The 22,165-nt window shown below is 36.9% G+C and overlaps 1 protein-coding gene across 1 annotated transcript in view; it reads left to right on the forward strand.

Moving 5' to 3' along the window:
• The first annotated feature begins 476 nt into the window (after positions 1–476).
• Positions 477–22,165, forward strand: part of SPATA16 (spermatogenesis associated 16) — a 262,274-nt gene continuing 240,585 nt past the window's right edge. Inside the window, exon 1 of the mRNA XM_037988555.2 lies at positions 477–609. The gene's annotated coding sequence lies outside the window, so the exon portion shown is untranslated. The remainder of the gene's footprint in view (positions 610–22,165) is intronic.

The raw sequence follows: 22,165 nt of genomic DNA on the forward strand, positions 1-22,165 counted from the left end.
ATAACACATATTTTACTCTCAAATATACATAGGTAGGAGCTTATGAAATCTCATAAACGGTTTTAGAGTAAAATGTTTAAAATTATTTTCTTTAAAAGAGAACAAATACAAAACTTTATAAAATGTATGTATAAAGTCTATATTGTATCTGTGTAGTTTTGTGTGAAAGAGACAGAATGGTACGATTTTTTAAAAATCTATTCATAGTGAAGAAACTGCAAAGATATACATTAAAATGTTCTTCGTGCTTCTCTTTAGAATACAAATAATTTTTATTTCATGTATATCTTTCTGTATCTTCCAAATTATTTTAATGATCATATTGCTTTTAGAATCTGAACGGAAAAATGTAAATAACCTTATTTTTATTAATGGAAACATCAGGTGCAACTCAAGAAGAAAGACTAGGGAGGTGCCAGTGACCCGCGCCACTTGTGGGCGCCATGGGCCGCGTGGCACGGGACGTTTCAAGTCCGGGCGTCACCGCGAGCACGCAGCCTGACCAGGCCTCGCAGTGGGACGTTGGGAGCCCGGTGTTGGCAGATGCTGTGGCTAGGAGGAGTCCAGAGCCTCGCCCCGTCCCCGCGGGGCTGAGCCACAACTGCTTAGGTAGGAGAATCATTCAGGTCTGCCCAGTTAAAGCCTTTCTCGTTCAGTGGCTGGGTGGGAAGGAAGGGAGATGACCCTCAGGTGAAGCTGGAGTAAGTTGGGAAAACAGGAGCTCCTCTCTTCCTGCCCATCCGAGGAATGAGGAATGTTGCTTATAAAAAGCACTAGTAAGTAACCAAGAAATCATCTCCTACAGGCAGTTAGAAGACAGGTAGTTCCAAAGTGGTTCCCTGTCTGCTGCACAGGCTCACCCTATCCTTCCCCACTCTGGTGAGAAAGTAAAGACTGAGATCGCACTTGGGTTCCCAATAACAGATTTTTTGTTTTGTTTTGCTTTATTCTAACATATATTCACTAATAAAGTGTATAATTTGAGGACATCTTCTTCTAGTCAAGTGGGAGTTGGTGACTCCTAATTCGGAGTTCACATTTTATCATATGTGATATGGGTTGTCGTCTCCTTAACCCATGATATCACTGTGGATTGAAGACATTGAATGTCAAGGAGTAGGATATTAGGGAGAGAAACAATCCAAGCTCCCTGTAAGACATAGACCGTGTCATCATTTCTGTATGCTAACATCACGCCTGGCATAAAATGCGTGCTCTGAAATGTTTGATGTATGAATGAGCAAATGAATGACTGAATGTCTTTCACAAGGACCTTGCCATTCAAAGGTTGGTCAGCGTGAACAATTAAAAATAGGTTCAAGCTTTGTTTAAAATTTGCATTTTATATTTATTACCCATTAAATGTTAATAAGTGTCAGTAAAGGTCTCTGTTTTTGAAGCACCAGGGAAGTGTCTACCATTTTTAGTAAGCCTTAGTTTGAAATAAATGCATGAAAACTTTGTATTGTAAGTGGTTTTGTTTAACCCTTTATGATTAAATTTAATGTACTAACAGTATTATAATACAAACTACCCTAAGTTCACTAAGTTGTTCATCTTCTGAGCAGTGAAACCAGCACCTTGGAAATTGATTATGACTTAAAAGAAAGCAATAAATGAGCATGAACTGTGAGACACAGAACCTTAAAATGATCTCCAGGCATAAACTCACAGTTAATCCTTATTCCAGGAGTTTACTGTTGTTGTTTGTTTGTTTTTGAGACAGCGTCTTGCTCTGTCGCCCAGGTTGGAGTGCAGTGGTGCCATCTTGGCGCACTGCAGCCTCGACCTCCTGGGTTCAAGCTATTCTCCTCTCCAGCCTCCTGAGTAGCTGGGATTACTGGCATGTGCCACCACACCCAGCTAATTTTGTATTTTTAGTAAAGGCAGGATTTTGCCATGTTAGCCAGGCTGGTCTCAAACTCCTGACCTCCATCGATCTTCCTGCCTCAGCATCCCAAAGTGCTGGAATTACAGGCGTGAGCCACCGCACCCAGCTGTTTTTTCTAATTAAGATGCACAGTGACTGAAGCTACATTCCTCTACATAGAATTTGGCTGCAAGTTGTTTTTTTGTTGTTGTTATTCCTTTTATGTGACACATCATTTTGAAATAAATGAATAGGTACCCCAACAATTGTAGGCCATAGTAACAAAAGCAATGCAAACACCATATGCTCAAGGGTTTTTAAATCCTTTTACATCAGAAAGCCTGGAGTATTGTCTTTCAACTAGTGTAGAATATATTGAGTCATCTTCTTGGAAAGTAACGTTCAAGTTGTAACATTTTGCACTCGCGAAGAGCTTCTGAGTTTTTTTAGGGATATTATAAAATAAAATATTACAGCAGTCTAGCTTAAAGATAGCAAAATAAAGACTATAATTTATCATAGCTCTAGCTAAATTTCAAAATATACACAATGAATGAGCATGAGCCATCTGTCTAATAGAGCATTTTTCTAATTGTCTAATTTTTTAAAAAATTGCTGAACAATAACAGCAATAACAAAAACGATGATAATGATAGAACAATAGTTAACATTTATTGAGCGCTTACTATTTTCAGGCAATCTTCCTATATTATACTTCTCAACAATTACGTGAGGAAGATATTATCATTAACTCCATTTTGTAAATAAGAAAACAGAACCCAATGGCTATGTCTGATATCAGAATTCCAATTCTCTATATAATGGGGAAAATTATTGTAAAATTAATGGAAGGTAAAGATTCAGCTTTAGCTTTACATTTTAAAAAGCCTCCAGAAGTAAATGTATTTACATATTCTATGATGTAATATACATTTATGTACACCTATGTACATCTATCCTGACATGTGCAGAATTTATGTATTTGAACCACTAATATTTCACGATTTAGGCAACTTTGAAAGGTAATTGAGTTGATTTGACACAGGATAGGTGTTAGAAAGCGTCTCTTTAACCTTTATGAGTAGAAACTGAAGCTGAAGTCACACTGTCATCTAGAATTGCATGAGAAGTGGAAAACTGATATGGTTTTAAGTAGGCCATTTAAAACGAAATGTTTCAGGAAGACTTGTATTATAATTACTGAATAGAAATCAGCTCCTGATTTCAATTTCTTTTCATAGACAAATTAGTTATTCTGTCTTGCTGTTTATTTTAGATTTTTACCTAAACAAGTTCTGCATGTGCCTTTCAAAAATAAGCTTTATTTTATGGAATCAAAGTTAAAGAAGATGAATATCTTACAGAGGAAGGGAATTGTATATAATTCTGAGCTGATGTGTTTAAAATGTTTGAAGATAACCTGTTGAAAATATTGGCCTCACTTTTCTTCAGGGACCGTTAGCTCATTACTTATTAGGAAGATAGCTCCATGTGTTAGCTTAAAAGTTACTGGCACTCAACCTGGTCTGTATTTCTCCGCCAGAATAACTTTCCTTAGGAAATTCCACATTGTGGGTGTTCATCTGATTTCACATGCATGAATGCTTCAGTGCTCTCCCACCGGTTCTCAATTAAATTCCTATTAGCCAGCATAACTCAGGCAGAAGAATTCAATGCTGTCTTGAATGATCACCGAAGTTATAGCTTGAGAAGACATTGCATTATCACCCATCCACCGCCCCCCAACCACACCAACACCAAGAAAAAAAGTATGCATTTAACTATTAACAAGTTAATTTTGTTAACTGGAAGATGTAAGGAGCAAAAACATGATATAAATCACTTCTCATTCCTGTTAAACAGACATTTGGAAACCTAAGTTTAAGGTGAAGAAAGAAAGGATTGCAATAGTCCTCTCTAACATACATTCCCAAACATAATACATCTGGTCTCTTCTTTAGGGAGATGTGTGTGTCTGTCTCTCTCTCTCTCTCTCTCTCTCTCTCTCTGTGTGTGTGTGTGTGTGTGTGTGTGTGTGTGTGTGTGTGTTGAGAGTCCATGGGATCCCCCTCAGAGAAGGAGATAATGGAGGAATAAACATATAGAAGGCATTTGAACCTTCTTAGGTATTGGGGCTAAGGCTTAATTAAAGGCTTTCAAAAGTTCCAATCTCTCAGGTAATTTCCTCACCCTTTATATTTACTGATGTAGTTAACAGTGGGGCATCATGTTAAACATGAGAGTCATTACCAGATTGAAAGAAAAGACTTGAAATACATTAAAATTGACACCACTTATGCATGTAGAAAATGAGGAAGTTCTAGTGTTCATAGATGCTTTCTCTTCTGCGGCTGCTATTTCTTTTCCTGTTTTCCTCCCATAGATCCTGCCTTCTGTGGACCTTTCTGTGACTCTGTCTGTTGTTATAGAATTTGTCTAACATCATAGTCATCTGATTTTGTTCTTTCTTATCTTTCAGTAGCAGGTGATCATTTCTGTTCTCCACCTATCTTTCTACCACCCTAATTCGCAATATTTTTTATTCTTCCAGATCTTTCACATCCACAATATTCCTTCAAGATAACGGGATGGGGTTGGGATATAATGGGAAGGAGGTGCCATTTGAAAAGAATCCCTCAGAGCCTGATTCATCTCTTCCTCTAGGCTTGAGAGTGCTGCTTCTTTCTGGGACATTCTCACCTGGTGGTGTTGCCCTAAACTGGCATAGGGCTGATTTAGACGTACAGTGATGGCAGAGGCAGATTTATTTTGATAGCAGAACTCATCAGGCGAGCTCTTTGGGCCTCATTTCTACTAATGTTGAAATGTGGGAATGTAGAGAGGGATTATTTAAACTTTCTCATCAAATACAGTTCAGTAGTGTTTTTAAATGGGTTCTTTGGGTACATTTTTTCCTCTCAAGTGGTCACCATTTTTCCCTCCTTCCCAAGAGAGAGGACAGGGAAAGCTTATTCATCTACTTGGTGGCTGCAAAGGGAAAGGGTCTTGAGTCACTGTCTTCGCTGGTTCCCACTAGCCTCTCTTGAGACCCTTCTTCTTCCCACTTTCTCCTAGGACTAGGTGTTGACTACGGTAAGGCTGAACCTGAGGTCATTGGTCTGGTCGTTAGGTCACCCTATTTTCCAATTAATATAACAAACAACTGCAGGGAGTTTGGGTCATGAGAAAGCAAGCACAGAGGTTTTATTCCTCCCTGTGCCATAGCTAAATTTTAAAAATTATGACAAAAATGGGTATGATAAAATAGTTAGAATTAATGAATGAAGAAGACCTAGTATCTGACAGCACAAGAGGATAACTACAGTCAATAATAATTTAACTGTACATTTAAAAATTACTAAAAGAGTATAATTGGATTGTTTGTAACACAAAGGATAAATCCTTGAGGGGATGGATACCCCGTTCTCCATGACATGATTTTTACACATTGCATCCCTGTGGCAAAACATCCCATGTACTCCATAAATATATACACCTACTAAGTCCCCACAAGTAATAAAAATAAAAAATTATTTTTAAAAAGATAGTAAAAAAATAAATCTGAAAAAAATAATAATTATGACAATGAAAGCGAGCAACTGCTACATGTCCAGTGCAGTTTGCCCTGGTTTTTAGAACCTTCAGAAATGTAATCAGGGAATCTCTTTCAGTCTATTTACCATACACACAGTCTGATAATTTCCAAGTCACTAACATGAGCTGCATTTCATTTGTTTTGTGTGGTTTTACCCTCTTGGAGAATTTTGAAGAAAACACCTCCTAACTATCAAATCCTTACCCTGCCTTCTTGCTCATATTCTTAGACAATGCAAAGATAGTAGGTAAGGGAGTAGGGGCCATGAGTTTAGGGAAAACTTGCCTCAGGTAAACTCAGAGTCTTTGTATGTAAAATTTCAAGCTGTCTTGACCTGTGATTTTCTTACTGTAAACTTTCCATCAATACATAACATACATTTGGCAAAAGGGACAAATGAAGACAGATTTAATCCAATGAACACATTGGTGTAACCAGCTCTCAGATCCAGAAAAGATGGTACCAGTAAGCCCAGGAGCTGCCCCTGTTCCATTCTAATAACCACTCACCATCTCAAGGGCGACCACCAATCTGACATCTAACACCACAAATTAGTTTTGCCTAAATTTGATCTTTATTTAAATGAACCATACAATACGTATTCCTTTGTATCTGGCTTCTTTCACTCCATGTTTTATTTGTGAGATTCTTCCATGGGGTTGCTTATAGTTGTAGTTCCTTTATTCTCACTGCTAATAATATTTTTCCATTGTATAAATATACCACAATATTTTTATCTTTTCTATGATTCATGGCATTTGGAATGTTTTCAATGTTATTATGTTATTAGGTTCTTGTGAATAGTGCTACTGTGAACATTCTAGTATACATTTCTGCGGGGTATATAGGAAAAAAATCTGCCAGTACAGAGTATAGGAGGAAGCAGATGCTCTAAAACAGCTTTCCAAATTGGTTGTACCCTCTTACATTTATATCTGCTTTGTGTAAAAGATCCACTTATGCCATATACTTGCCAATACTGGGTATTGTCTGTCTTCTTAATTTTAGCCTTCTGGTGGATTTGTTGTGGTATCAACCTGTGGTTTCACTTTGTATTCCATTGATGACTAATGGGAGTTAATAACTCTTCCATGAGTTTACTGACCATTTGGAGATCGTCTTTTGTGATATGTCTATTAAAATGTTTAGCCCATTTCTCTACTGGGTCTTTTTTTTCTGTCTTCTTTCATAGAAGTCCTTTATGGGGCCGGGCGCAGTGGCTCAAGCCTGTAATCCCAGCACTTTGGGAGGCCGAGGCGGGCGGATCACGAGGTCAGGAGATCGAGACCTTCCTGGCTAACACGGTGAAACCCCCTCTCTACTAAAAATACAAAAAATTAACCGGGCGTGGTGGTGCGCGCCTGTAGTCCCAGCTACTCAGAGGCTGAGGCGGGAGAATGGCGTGAACCTGGGAGGCGGAGCTTGCAGTGAGCCGAGATCGCGCCACTGCACTCCAGCCTGGGCCACACAGCGAGACTCCATCTCAAAAAACAAAAGAAGTCCTTTATGGATTCTGGATACAAGTCCACATCAAATATATGTACTACAGATATTTTCTTTTATTCCATGAATTGTCATTTCATTTTTAAAGATTTGTTTTGATGAACAAAAATTATTACATATAATGTAATCCAATTTATTATTTTTATGTTCTGTTCAAGAAATCCTTGCCTATCCAAGTCATAAAATCATCCATTTTCTTTTAAAAGCATTAATGTTGTTTTTTTTTAACATTTACTTTTGCGATGCATTTGGAATTGATTTTTGTGCATTATGTAAGATAGGTAGCAAAATTTATTTGCTGCATTAGATTTAGGCCAGCACCATTTATTTAAAAAGCCATCATTCTAGTTTTTGACTTATTCTGTTTTCTGTTGCTATAGAAGAATACCTGAGACTGGGTAATTTATTTTAAAAAGTTTATTCCGCTTACAATTCTGGAGGCTGAAAAGCCCAGGAAACATGGCACCAGCATCTGCTGTTTCTGGTGAGGAACTCATGCTGCATTACCACGTGGCAAAGAAGCAAAGAGGAAGCAGACATGCAAAAGGAAGACCAAACATGAGAGACAGACTTGCTTTACAATGGCTTTTTTTTTTTTTTTTTTCTTTTTTGAGGCAGAGTCTTGCTCTGTCACCCAGGCCAGAGTGCAGTGGTCCAGTCTCAGCTCATTGCAACCTCCACCTCCCGGGTTTAAGTGATTCTCCTGCCTCAGCCTCTTGAGTAGCTGGGATCGCAAGAACTTACTCCCTCGCTCACTCAGCATTAATCTATTCATGACTCAGACACCTCCCACTAGACCTCACCTCCCCACACTGCTGCATCAAGGTGAAAATCAGGCTTCCAACACATGAACTTTTAGGGGACGTGCTTAAGCCACAGCACCCCCATTGCATGCCAGGGTAACTCTTGTTATAAATTAAATGAACATTTATATGTAGGTCTACTACTGGACTTTTTCTTCTTTTTAGGTGGTGGAATTTATCCTTGCATCAAAGCCATGCTGCCCTCCTTATTATAGCTTTATTTATAGTCATTCTCAAAATCTGGACAAGTCTGTCAGCTTTGTTCTTCTTCAAGATTAACATGGCTATTCTTGGCCCTTTTTATTTCCACATAAAATGTGAAATTTGTTGTGGGTTGACTTATGAGTGAGCTATGGTCAATTTTGGTAAAAGTTTCAGGTGCACTTGAAAAGAATGTACATTCTGATGTTCTTTGTTGCAGGATTTGACATCTGTTTATTAAGTCAAGTTTGTGGCTTATGTTACACAGATCTTCTATGTTCTTGAAAGTTTTCTTTCCTTTTTCCTTTCTGTATTTTTTTGTCTGAAATTCCATCAACCATTGACAGAGGTGTGTTACAATTTCCCACTGCAATTGGAGATTTGTCAATTTCTCCTTTTATTCATCAATTTTTATATTTTATGTATTTAAAAGCCGTGTTATTCACTGAAGACAGATTTAAATTGTTCCATCTTCTCCTTGTATAGTTCCCTGTCGCATCCTTAGGGATGAGGGGACATAAACAAGTAAGTAACTTGGGAGCTCAGAGGAGATCCTGCAAGGCTAAGATTCAGATCTCTGAGGAGACAGTGTGACCGGGGGAAGTCACTGAGATAGGGTTTGCTTGTCTCAGAACTAGGAAAGCAACATGGCTGTGGTGACAAAAGAATGCACTGACTCTGCAGGCCACCACCTCATCTGTAAAGGCTGCCTAGACCCCTACAAACAGAAGCATTTTGGCAGAAACAGAAAATTCCAAGAAGGAAATGTCCCTTCTTCCTCTTTCAGCTTTGCAGTGTTTCTCCAGTACCCTCTATTGGCAGAGCCTAACTTTCAACCAGCTGGAAAAATAAAAATGTAATCTGCAGATTTCAGTTCCAGTATCACAATACAGAGTGATGGGTTGCTTTGGAGCTGAGGAACAATAAATTAATAACTAACATACCTTCTGTATTTCTAGTAATGCTTCTTTCCATAAAGTCCACTTTGATTATTAGTTAGCCATCCCTTATCTTGGTTGATGTTTGCATGCTATATCTTTCTTCATGGTTTCATTTTCAACTTCTCTGTGTTCTCATACTTAAGGTGTATCTTTCCTAAGCACTATAGAGTTGGGGTTAGTAATTCCTTTTTTTTTTTTTTTTTTTTTTTTTTTTTTTTTTGAGACAGAATCTCACTCTGTCACCCAGGCTGGAGTGCACTGATGTGATCTTGGCTCACTGCAGCCTCCGCCTCCCGGCTTCAAGAGATTCTCCTACCTCAGCCTCCTGAGTAGCTGGGATTATAGGCATGCACCACTATGCTTGGCTAATTTTTGTAGTTTTAGTAGAGAGGGGATTTCGCCATATTGGCCAGGCTGGTTTCAAACTCCTGACCTCAAGTGATCCACCCGCCTCAGCCTCCCAAGGTGCTGAGATTACAGGTGTGAGCCACTGCACCCGGCCAGGGTTAGTAATTTTTTCCTGGGAGACAATCTTGGTCTCCAAATTAGAATATTTAGTTCTATTAAATCTGAAGTAATTGCTGATAAATTTTGGTTTATGTCTACCACATTGCTATCTGTTTTTTATTTGGTCCCCTTTATTTCTCACCTTTTTGGGGTTAATTCAAAAATATTTTATTTTTTATGTTAATTTGTTAATTATATATTAGTTTACATTTCATATTTCCCAGATTTTACCTTAGAAATTACAACATGAATCCCTGACTTCTTCCAATCTAATACAAATAATTATTTTTACCAAACCCCTAATAATTTTATAACATTAGAATACTTTAACTCTGTTTATCTTCTCCCATCTTTTGCATCATTGTTGTCATTCTTTTTAGTTCTGCCTAGGTTTTAAATCCTGTAGAGATTTTTCTATTATTGTCTTATGCAGTCACGTAACAGCAGTCAATATTTACTTCTATGTGTATATTCTCACACATTTACTTTTACTATTACTCTTCAATTCCTCCTGGAATTCTCTTTTGCTTTTGCTTCATTCTCTGTGTTCCTTCTAGGGCTCCAACTATACTCTGTTAAGACCTTTTCACTATGTTTCACTTGTCTCAAAAGGTTTTTTAAATAATATTTTTCATTATTTTACTTTTCTGCTTAAATTTATATATATTCTATTGCTGTTTCTTGAGTTTACTAAATCTGTCTTCTGCTGTATCTGATGTGTTATTTAATCCATCTAATGAGTACATTTCCGATAGTATATTTCTCAACTCTAGAATTTGTTATTCTTTTTATAGAGTCTAATACTCTGGTAAAGTTCTTTATCATTTCTCACTCTCTTGTCATAAATATATTAATTAGAGTTGTTTTAAAATTCCTTGCCTAGCTCTAATAGCTTGATCTGCCATGGGTAGGTTTCTAGTGTCTACTTTTTCATTTGGTTTTTCTACTGTTATCTTGAGATGTTTTATTTTTGCATACTTAATGATTTTCCGTTAAGTGCTGAAGAGTGTGTGTAGAAAATTATAGAAAATCCCGATAATGTATCTTCCGCCATAATGGATGTATCCTTCCTTTCACTAGGCAGATAACATGGCACTTTATCTTAATTTAATCAGGGACTGTTTCATATTGAGGCTGAGTTGCAACTCTCAAAAAAGTCTACCTCTGGTCTACCCTGGTTCTCAAGAGTTTCAGCTGAAAGTGTGGTGTTTCTCCAAAGCCCTTTCTCCTGTGGGTCCCTGTCTTGTAAGACTGCAAAAAATTTATCTTCCTTTCAGAGGCTTTCCACTTTGCCATCCTGCCCCATGTATGCCCAGAAATTGGCGTTCTTTTCTGAGTGGTAAAAGAGCTCTGTGCTTGAGGCTCCCCACATATTTGCCCCAAGCTATACAGGTTTCAACATTACCCACCAATGACTCTTCTTCAGTGAAATGTTGAGATGCTCACACTCTTCCCCATGCCTACAATTAGCAGATGCCCCCAGAAGATGCCCCTGTCAAAGTCAGCTCACTTTGATGAGGGAGTTGTACCCTCTCCATAGCCTTCTCAGCTATATTCAAACAAATGATTTGGTCTTTTCTTCTGCTTTTCTATTAGTTTTCAACAGAAATTCTGATCTACTACTCCATCCCACTCATAAGCAAAGTATAATGTGTAACTGTTTGAATGATGTATTTTGTTAGGTTCCGCTTGTTAAAATAGTAAATTTTAAAGTACGTCTTTGTTTTAAAGTTTTGCACAAATCAAAATATTTTTTTCCAAGCAGTTCTTTGGCTTTACAGTTTTCTTTGGCTGAGATCAACTGGGGAAATATTAGTGGATGATTAATATGCAATCAGTCTTCAAATATTTCTATACTCCTTAAACCTGTAAATCATCATTAAATGTAATTGAACATGATTGAAAAAGTAAAAAATTATATTTCTAAACTATTTTGATAATTCCTCTGTCTTAATTCCGAAGTTAATTTTTCTCACAGACAAATGCATTTCCACAAAATAAGTATCATTACTTACCCTAGAAAAGGATTCAGAGGAAATATTCAAATAATTGTACTAAAACACCATACAAGTAAGAAATTATTATTATTTTTTGCCTAGAATGAGCATATACAAATTCCAAATGGTTACATTTGAAAGCATTTTATAATTATATCTTTAGTATACTATCAAAACAAGAATCTTGCAAAGAATTAGGTGAGCCCTACTTTTAGCTCAACCGTTTATGACAGGAAGTGGCTTGATAGCATATGTAGATAAACAGATCATTTTTTACTATCTGTCTCTACTAGGTTCTGTAATAAGTGCCATCAACATTGTGCTATTTATCCTCAGGCAAATCATATGGAAAAATCTCAGCCAACAGTTTCTCAAGTGTTAAAAATGAGTGTTTATTCTGCAACTTGTAAAAGGAAGGACAGTGTAGGGTTTAAGTTAAAATGCACTGTAATCTATTATAAAAAAATGACAATGGTGAAAGCTGTATTATACAAGATGTTTAGGGATTATAGAATTTTTGTTTTTAAACGGAGTCTTACTCTGTCACCAGACGAGTTCAGTAGCACAATCTCGGCTCACTGCAACCTCTGACTCTCAGGTTCAAGTGATTCTCCTGCCTCAGCCTACCAAGTAGCTGAGACGACAGGCACACACCACCACACCCAGCTAATTTTTGTATTTTCAGTAGAGATGAGGTTTCACCACGTTGGATAGGATGGTCTTGATCTCTTAACCTCATGATCTGCAGCCTCGACCTCCCAAAGTGCTGGGATTACAGGCGTGAGCTACCGCACCTGGCCAATTATAGGATTTCTATGTTCATCTTTACCTGTCTCCATTCCACTCCAAAAGACACTTTACAGTGATATGTAATGATCTAAGATGAAAATAAACATCCAATTCAACCTCCGCAGAAAATAATTAAGGAGCAGTCTCATCTTCACGCCTCAGGTTCTATTTGTGAGGTAATGGAAAATACTATTCGTTCATTACCCATTGTGTACCCATTCCAGTGGATCATGCGTTATTTGCTTGGTGTATGATAACACTGGAACGTGTGTCAGCCACCCCTGTTTGTGATAGGTGTTCCCCAGTTGTACAGACTATTCTTCAGGATGCAAAATCCTCAGGGAACAAATGTCTTGACTCAATTTTCATGTAAATATTAATTGCCAACTTAGTATTTTTAAGAAGAAAAATTATACAGGTGAGTGTTTATATATAAACAGTTTCACAATGCAAAACAAGGCACCAATAATTAAACATTATTAGTATGCTTTATGTATAAATATTATATATATATATATATATACAGTGAATACATAGAAGTCTGCACATGCAGTAGAATATATAGAGAGCACAATATTTAACACTATAGGAACTGTCCTCTGTAGAGAACTGATTGTGGGCCAGATGATGCATTAGTTCTTAACACATGTTATTTTGTCAATCTTTCAATCATCTCTATGAGGAATTAGTTAGTATTCATGTTGTTTGGATAAGGAAACCAAGATACATAAAAAATAAGTAACTTGCTGAAAGTTTCTTCAGCAAAGAAAAGACAGAGTTAGGATTTGAACTTACATCTCTCCAAATCCAAAATTCATGTCCTGTCTTCCATGCTACTTTGGTTCTTGAGTTTGGAACATCCTCCCAAGAAAGATAGATAGCATCTCTGATCTCTTGCTCCTGAGTTCCTACGAAGCACAGTCTATTTTATTTATCTTTGTAATTCCCCAGGAATTAGCCCTGTATTTTTACCTAGCAGGAACTCAACAAGAGTTTGTTGACTAAAGGGATGAGTGAATGTCTACCAATAATTCATTCTTATAAACTTATTTTTCAAGAGAGTAGCCATTTAGACTTTAAAGTGTTTCCTTAGCATCAACAGCTAATGCAGCCTCTGTCTTTCTGTCAGACTGCTTCATCCGTGCAAGCCCAGGTACCAGTGTTACCTGAGCAAAATAAAGCATATGAATGCATTGACCTGGGGCCAACATGATTCACCAGACCACCAATATCAGTATCCCCTGGAGTAAGCTAATCATGAATATGCTTATGTCACGAGAAAAGTAGCGTTACCAAAAAAAAATAATTTTCTGGGAAAACTTGCTCTAACATTTAGTATTTCAAAAGAAGCAAGAAAGTAATTATAATATCTGATCCTTGTTAAACATTTTTAAAATTCATTTTATGACAGTATTGTTTTTTACTAGTACTTTTCAATTCAAGTGGTGGGAGTTGGGGTAGGAAAGGTAGGAGATGGAGCATATACCATAACCATTTGCATGATGGTGAACCTCTGGTGTTTTTAATACAGCCCTCTTCTGCCTACTAACCATTCAAATTCCTATGCATTACCCCAGACATACTGAATCAAAATCTGTGGGGCCTGGAACCTAGAAGGTTTCAGGGAATTCTGATGCATGCTAAAGTAGTATCGCCCACTAAACTATGAACTTCTTGTGAGTACAGGCATCCCAGTACTGACACAGGTCATGACAGAGTTGTTGCTTAGTAAATCATAAATGAATGTTTGAATTAATTAATAAATTCTTAAGAAAAAAAGGGATATGTAAAGTCACCACTGTATGATCCACCTTTATTCTGCCTACTTTACGCCATGAGTTTGTGCTTCTAACTGCTGAGGACATTACGTCTTTAACAAATAAATTTTTATTTACTTTATGGATGGATATAATGGAGCCTAGAACCAGAGCCTGTAAACTAACTTCAGTCCTGCCATTGCCACTAAATAGGGACGTGCCCCCTCTCTAGTCCTCATCGTTAAAGATGTTAGAACATATTTGCCCTGTGATTCCCTTCCAGCGCTAAAAATTTATTTTTATATTTAAAAATATTTGTACTTTGGCGATGACCAGCCCTCCATCTGAGTACTCTTATGATGTCACGAGTTAGGAAAGGAAAAATCACCATTTTGCAGTCGTCATAGTTTAGATTGGTTCAGACAAGAATCATCAGTGGATGCTAAATTGAGGGAGGAAAGTTTGATGAGGAAGCAGGAAATTGCGTGGTCTCAAAGTGTCTTCCTACAGATTGCATGTAAGTTACATGGGGAAAAATCTGTAACTATACTCTGGAAAAACTAGATAACATCTTGACCGGGTGATCAAAATTGACATCACCAAAGAAAAGTAAGTGGACGTTGTATGCCTCCAAATGTGATACCCTGAGAAACACACACATTCATTCTGTAGTATTCTGGCTGAGGCCACTTAACCTGAATCTAATCATGAGGAAGTATCAGAAAAATCCAAATTGAGGTAGATTCTGTAAAATAGCTGGTTTGTACTCTTCAAAATTGACTATGTCAAGGAAGATAGAGAAAAGCTGAAAAAAGAACTATTCCAGAGTAAAAGAGACTAAAGAGATGTGACAACTACATACAATACATTATTCCGGAGGAAAAAAAAAGTCCTAACAGGACATTACTGAGACACCTGACAAAATAGACAAAATAGGGATAGGGACTGTAGATTAGACAATAGTATCATATCAGTGTTAACATCCTGGATTTGATAACTATATTATGTTACAGTAATGAAATATCCTCAGTCTTAGGAAATGTGCACTGAACATTTAAGGGGTAATGAGGCTTGAGGTACACAACTTACTTTCAAACAGCTTAGCAAAAATAATACAAACGTTTTATGTTTTATACATTTCTGCATGTGCACACACACACATGCATGCACACACACACACACATGCACACACATTAGGAAAAGAGAATTATAAATGTGACCAAGAGGTTTAAAATTGGTAAAGCACAATTTTGAGTTCTTGATATTCGTACAACTTTTCTGTAAACTTAAAATTGGTTTAAATAAAAACTTGTGAATTTTTTAAAAGATGCACTTCCCACCTCTCAGTAGCTTTAACTTTAAAACATGTTTCAGAGCAATTAACTAAATTGAAGGGTGGTTCAAAACAAGAAATCTTCATAGTTACTGTCCATTAATTTTGCGGATATCTGCAAACAAAGCACTGAACTGTCCAACATGTTTCTTCATTGGGAAATTGTGACAACAATTTACCTTGTATATTGTAGTGGGAGGCAGTGGAGTAAGGTAGAGAGAATTCTGAAAGAGCTGCAAAATGTGGTTAAAAGCACTGATTTATTATGAGACCATAAACAGGTCATTTCACCTGCCTAAGGCTCCATTTCTTCATCTGCAAAATAAAGAGACTAGAGGATTTTGAAAGATTCTTCATCTCTATGCTTCTACAATACTGAGTTATAGTTTAAGAAACCAAATGTGAAAGTCTAAGAATAAAGAACTTTCTAAAAAGAATTAAAGAGTTGACCAAAGTTAAATGAAATTACTTTTTCTTTGCACATCTATCCACCCTCTTATGTAGATGGAAACTTGGATCACTTTTACAGGAAGACAGAGCAGTGTTTGCAAAGAAAGAGAACCAGATTTGAACTTTGTCTCGGGATGCTCATGAATTTGGCAAGCTGATTGCATTTATGTTTCAAGAAGAAATGTAGCCAAAGGTCTCTAAAGTACACTGAAACATTACTTCCTCTACTTCCATATTCCTGCCACAGCAAATGAGTTATTGTTTTTACAAATTGTGTTAAGTATTTCGAAGAAATACAGTTGAGTCCTCATGGACCACACTTATAAGGATAGCAAGTTGTACAATTATCATTTCTCCAAAAAAGAGACTGATTTTTCTGAAGGTTCTGGTTCTGAATAAGCCATGCTGTACGTCAACAAAGAATAAGAGAAAGTATTTACTCCCTAACAAAGACTAAAATAAAAAAGACCAGGGTAGATACATCATAAATATTGTTGACTTAGAGTAACAAACCACAAAAATAAGAACAAAGAAAGAGTCAGGATGCTATAGTGCCTAGAGAAGCTTTCCATTTTGAAGCCAATTTGTAAAAATCTAACTTACATTTAGGTGACTGCCTAATTTTCAGCTTTTGTAAAGTGATGCAATAACAACAACAAAAAGACACTTCTGAATGTTTCATTAATTGTATAATAAGATGCCATCATCAATTTTTCCAGTCAACAAATACTTCCTGCGTGTTGAGCACATTCTGAGTATATAGCAGTGAACTAAGTACACAAAGTGCAGTCTCTCACATTCTGGTGGGGGAATAGAAATATGAATGAAATGCAGACAAGTAAATACCACTATGATGAGTGGCATGGAGAGACATAAAATACCCACACACCTTGGTAGCGCTGATTACTCTAGTTCATCAGAGAAGGCTTCTTTGCAAACAAATATTTAAGCTATGATCTGAATAACATACAAATCACAGTGGAAAGAATATTCTGGCCAAACCAGTGCAAAGGTTCTGAGTTGGGAATGAACTTGTCAAATTAGCAGAACAGAAGGAATGCCAGGTGGCTGGAACATAGTAGACCAAGGAGGAAAGATATGTGATGAGTTTTCGAAGGAGGCAGAGGCATCAGAGACTGTATTCTATTCTAGGTGTTATGGGCAGCCATTAAAAGGTCTTAGTAAGAATGAGGTGGGAGCTGATTTTCATTTAAAAGGATGACTTGAGTTGCTGTGTGAGGAGCAACTGCAATAATCTAGAGAGGAGATCATGGGCCTTGGAGGAGGGTATTGATCATATATATGGAAAGAGGCAGACCTTGGAAGGAGAGTCAACAGGACCAAATGATGGACTGTAGGATAGGGATTAAGTGACAGAGAGGAATAAAGGATAACTTGTAAAGCTCTATCTTGGCCAATTGGGGGGATGTGGTTGGCATGGACTGGGATGGGAAGACTGAGACAGGGACAATTTTAGGGAATGGGAATGAAGAGATCTGTTTTGGTATTGTTAAGATGTATATTTGGTATTGTTGAGGTGTATTAGATTATTTAAGATGTATATGAGATAATCCAAGCAGAGATGTGACATAGACAGTGGAGTACACAATTTTGATATTTTAGGATGATATAAGGACTAGAGGTGTAACACGGGTAGTTAGGTGTGTGTGATGGTATTTGAAACCGTAGAACTGGACAAAATCACCTGAGGAGAGAATGTAGCTGGAGAAAAGAAGGGGCTCCAGGTGGGCTCTTAGTGGAAAAGAAAAGTAAGATCCAATCTAGGATACTGAGAATGAGTGGTGAGTGAAGTAATTGGAAAATTGGAAGACGATGGTGTCATACAAAGTGAGAAGAAAGTATTCCATTAAACAGAGAGTGTGAACTGTGAAGACTGCTGTTACGAGATCTGGCAGATATGAGTCTAGGGGTGACCACCGAATTTGGCAATATGAAAGTCAAGGGAGTTTTTTGTTGTCGTTTTTCTTAAAAGGGCTGCTACATCAGCACAGGCATCAACAGGATCAGTCCAATAACAGAAGAAAAGGTGATATGGAAAGATAACAACTGCAGCAGCAAAGTCATTGAGAGGATGGAGGGACAGGATCCAAACAAAAGGAATTAAGCTTGGAAAGAGCCAAGACATTTTCATTCAAGGAGCTGCTTGTGGAATTACCAAACCTCTTCTCTTACTAAGTGCAACTCTTCTTACAAAGATCATCTCATTTGATTCTCACATGATTCTCATGTATTTGATCATTCCCAATTTCCAGAGAAGGGAAAGAAAGTTTAGGGAGGTTGTATTATTTGTCCTACAACATGCAAATAATAAATAATAAAAGAGAATTTAAATCTTTCTTGCAGTTCCAAACCAAATGCTCTTTCCACTACTTAATATCATGGTAAAATCTCCCTTCTAAAGCTCCCTCTGATCCAACATGACCAATGTTCACAGTGTTTGAGATACAAAGAAGTATAGTTGCTTTGAGGCCATTTTCCTCATTTGATGGCTTAGTGATCGGTAAATGGCTTGGCAATTTTAAATTTGAATCCCTGGAATCTATTCTTGTAGAAGTTTTATGTCCACGTTTTTTTTTTTGTTTTTTTTTTTTTTTTTCCTGAATCTAATGATGGCTACTATATAGCAGGGCCATAACTACATTCACAGCTACAGATCTTTAAAAATACTAAAAATCTAATACCAGCCTGGGCGTGGTGGCTCACATCTATAATCCCAGCACTTTGGGAGGCTGAGGCGGGTGGATCACCTGAGGTCAGGAGTTCAAGATCAGCCGGGCCAACAGGGCGAAATCCTATATCTATTAAAAAAACAAAAATTAGCTGGGCATGGTAGTTGGGGCCTGTAATCCCAGATACTCGGGAGGTTGAGGCAGGAGAATCACTTGAACCTGGGAGGCAGAGGTTGCAGTGAGCTGAGATCACGCCATTGCAGTCCAGCCTGGGTGACAATAGTGAAACTCTGTTTCAAAAAAAAAAAAAAATCTAATACCTTTCTTAACAAATTTGGTTCACATATTCAAGTTAACTTATAAATTGCTAGTTTGTTTTGTTATCATTTTAGAGGGAGTCCCACCCAGTAAAACAGCGGTAAAGTCAAATATCTTGTTATTAAGTTAAAAAAAAAAAAAACTTTTAAAGTAAGGAAAGTACAAACCCCAATCAACTGGGGGTGCAATGCAGAGGACTATATTATCCTATTATCTAAAAAGCATGGAATTTGACACGCTGGGTTCAAGTCAGGTTTGGTAAACTGTCCTGGTAATGTCTTTCAAGTTGTTTAACCTCTTGGTTTCTTTATTATGAAAATATGGCTAAAAATATTTATGCAAAAGAGTAGTTGTGAGAAACAAATGGGTTAATCCAGCAAGACCACTTCATAAACTGAGAGTACCTGTTGGTTGTTATTATTATGGATATAACACTGGATGGTTTGTTTTATTTTGCATTTCTTAAAAAACACTGTAAGGCAAATTTCCCTCTACCTTCTAATAATAACATACCATTTCTTGAAGGTTCTCAGATAAAAGAGAAGAGCAACTACTTGCATAAGGACACTTGTCCCTCTTCTAAAAAGCTTTCCCAAATATCTTGAAACTGCATCAGTCCCATGTTCCTACAGAAGTATGTCTGTTATTGCTACCATATAATGTAGAATATGGTAACTCAGCCACACATTCATTCTAACAACAAACGTACATTAAGAGTCTGTTATGTTCCAGGCTCTGAAGAAACTACACATCAATATAGAAAAAGGATTGGGATACATTTCTGCCTCTCCAGCAGTTCACAGTCTAATAAACAACATCTCCTCTTTTCATCCTCCACCTCCACTCCTAGCTATGAGCACTACAATGCCAAGACCCTTGTCTCAGTCATCTTTGGTGTCCCTCATATTACCTAGCACAGCACCTTGCTCATAGTAGGTGCTCAATAAATGATTATTGGATTGAAGTAATTTTTTGTAGTGTGTTTTTTAAAACATTTAAAAGAACTGGTAGACTAACAAGGTGTTTTTTTCTCATAATGTCTCACTGGTTACATTTAACAGCAAGTTAAAATTAGATCTTTTTTTTTTTTTAAGAAAAAAAACCATAGCAACTGTGATGTCGAATGTTTCAGAGAGCACATTTTTTAAGGATTCTCTTTTGCTGAATTGCCCATGTTTGAGCTGCCTATTTCAATCAAAAATTTAATAAATAAGCTGTGGTACTAATAGCCATGTAAACCACTGATTAAATCTATGAAGCAATAGAAACTCCCACGTAGAACAGAACACTTGATGAAATACTTGAAGAAAAAAAAACATAAATGTGTTGAAAATCCACTAAATACATTTAAAATGGTTACCCACTGGAAACGATTGAACATTAACTTCTCTTTGTTTCTTGTACTTGTATTTATTATAAAACCTTGGAGATTATTCCCATGTTTCATGTCAATATTTGCTAAAGATTTTTTAAAGGCATATTTCTATGAGGCAATCAATTTTACAGTGCTGTCTTCTAAATTAAAGAATGAGCATTTTTACAGAATGTTATCGACAAATACTTCTTTGACATACATAATGATTGTCTAATGGTTTTCTCTGAAATTATTTTTATTGAAGTAATGGTTAAAGTGTAGCTCAGTGTCTCAGAAACACTGACTAATGTCATGTTAATCAACTTGACTACTAAAAAAAAGTGAAGAGGTTGATAGTTTAAATCTAGTTGGTACATGATTCACTTGAACTATCAAAGAAGAAAATGTACTTTACCCAAGACGAAATTTAAAACAAAAAATAAATCCAGAAATATTTCTCAGAAACAACTTTTTCAAAGTTATAGTCTGTACCTTTTTAAAAAAATCCAATTTTGTTTCTCTTAAATAAGAATGTGTAAATTAGCTGTTGATTCACAGCATTCATATTGATCAACATCTATTGAATGCATACTCTATGCAAAGCACTGAACTAATGTCAAGAAGAGTAAAGTATATTTCTGCTTTTAGGGAGCTTATTGGAAGAAAAAATCATTCAGGAATAACTGCGACATAAAACATAAAAAATAAGTGCTATAAATGCCATTGGTATTATTCAGAGGAGGTAAAAATGGATAACTCCTTGGTAGGTTTAGTCAGGTAGAATGAGGTGGGAATAGGAAGTTGGGGAATTCTTAGTTGACAGACTGAAAATGAACATCTTTTAGAATTAACAAGATGTTCAGCTTGACTTCAGAGTAGTTTATAGGAGGAGTGCTAAATAAGGTTGAAAACACACATTGAGTGAGGTGGTAAAAGGCCTCAAATTCCAGATTATTTAAATAGAGTTTTATAATTTTTAAAGATGCCATAGCAAGCAGCAGTTCCATAACTCTTCTGTACATGTGTGACAATTTTTATAAACAAACAAACAAACAAACAAAAAACACGGTGAAACCCCATCTCCACTAAAAATACAAAAAAAATTAGCTGGGTGTGGTGGTGGGCACCTGTAGCCCCAGCTACACAGGAGGCTGAGGCAGGAGAATGGTGTGAACCTGGGAGGCAAAGCTTGCAGTGAACCGAGATCACACCACTGCACTCCAGCCTGGGTGATAGAGCAAGACTCTGTCTCAAAAAAAAAAAAAAAAAAAAAAAAAAAAAAACCACAGGCTGAAATAAAGTCATCTGATTTTCAACCAGCCCTGAAAAATAATGGTTGGATTTGGCCATGCTTTTTCAGCCTGTGCATTTATAACACTTTCAGACATTCAGGTATTTATTCTGAATTTGGGAGGGAACCTGAATTAGTTTCTTATATATATATAGGGAATAATTGATCTTTCAGATGTCTGAAAGCTAAACATTTGCTTACATATTTATTCCGAGTGCTCTAGGTACACCTTATATACTTTTTCCCCTGTTATTTTTTCTTGTATAAAAATGCACTGAAGACCAAAATGATGATTTCTATAGAGCCATTTAAAGACTAATGCAGAAGTACTCAGAATCCTATTTCTTAAAAACAATAAAACCTTCCTTCTTGCAGAAAGAAAAAGGCTTGGGGTGAGGGACATCTGGGAAGAGAATTGGAGTGGGAGGAGTTTGGAGGAAAATAGGCAGAGGAAAGGAGCATGGGAAGGAGGGAAATGGAGAGAGGGAGGCAGAGAGAGAGAACAATTATTCTTTAGAAGAAATGGCTATAAAGATAATTTTAAGCATTTATATGTGCTATATGCATTTATATGTGAAATAAATACAGCAGAGATAGGTAATGCTGCTGTAGATGCTAAAAATGTTACTAATGACAACCAACTACAGATATTCTGGTACATTTTAGCCTCTAGTGCTTGAAGTAGAGAGAGTTTCAATAGATAAGATACCTGGGGGAGGCATCATGAAAATGTTGGAACAGCTCACAAACCAATGTTTCCTGTTTA

The sequence above is a fragment of the Chlorocebus sabaeus genome, chromosome 15, assembly GCF_047675955.1.
Source record: "Chlorocebus sabaeus isolate Y175 chromosome 15, mChlSab1.0.hap1, whole genome shotgun sequence".
NCBI classification, from domain to species: Eukaryota; Metazoa; Chordata; class Mammalia; order Primates; family Cercopithecidae; genus Chlorocebus; species Chlorocebus sabaeus.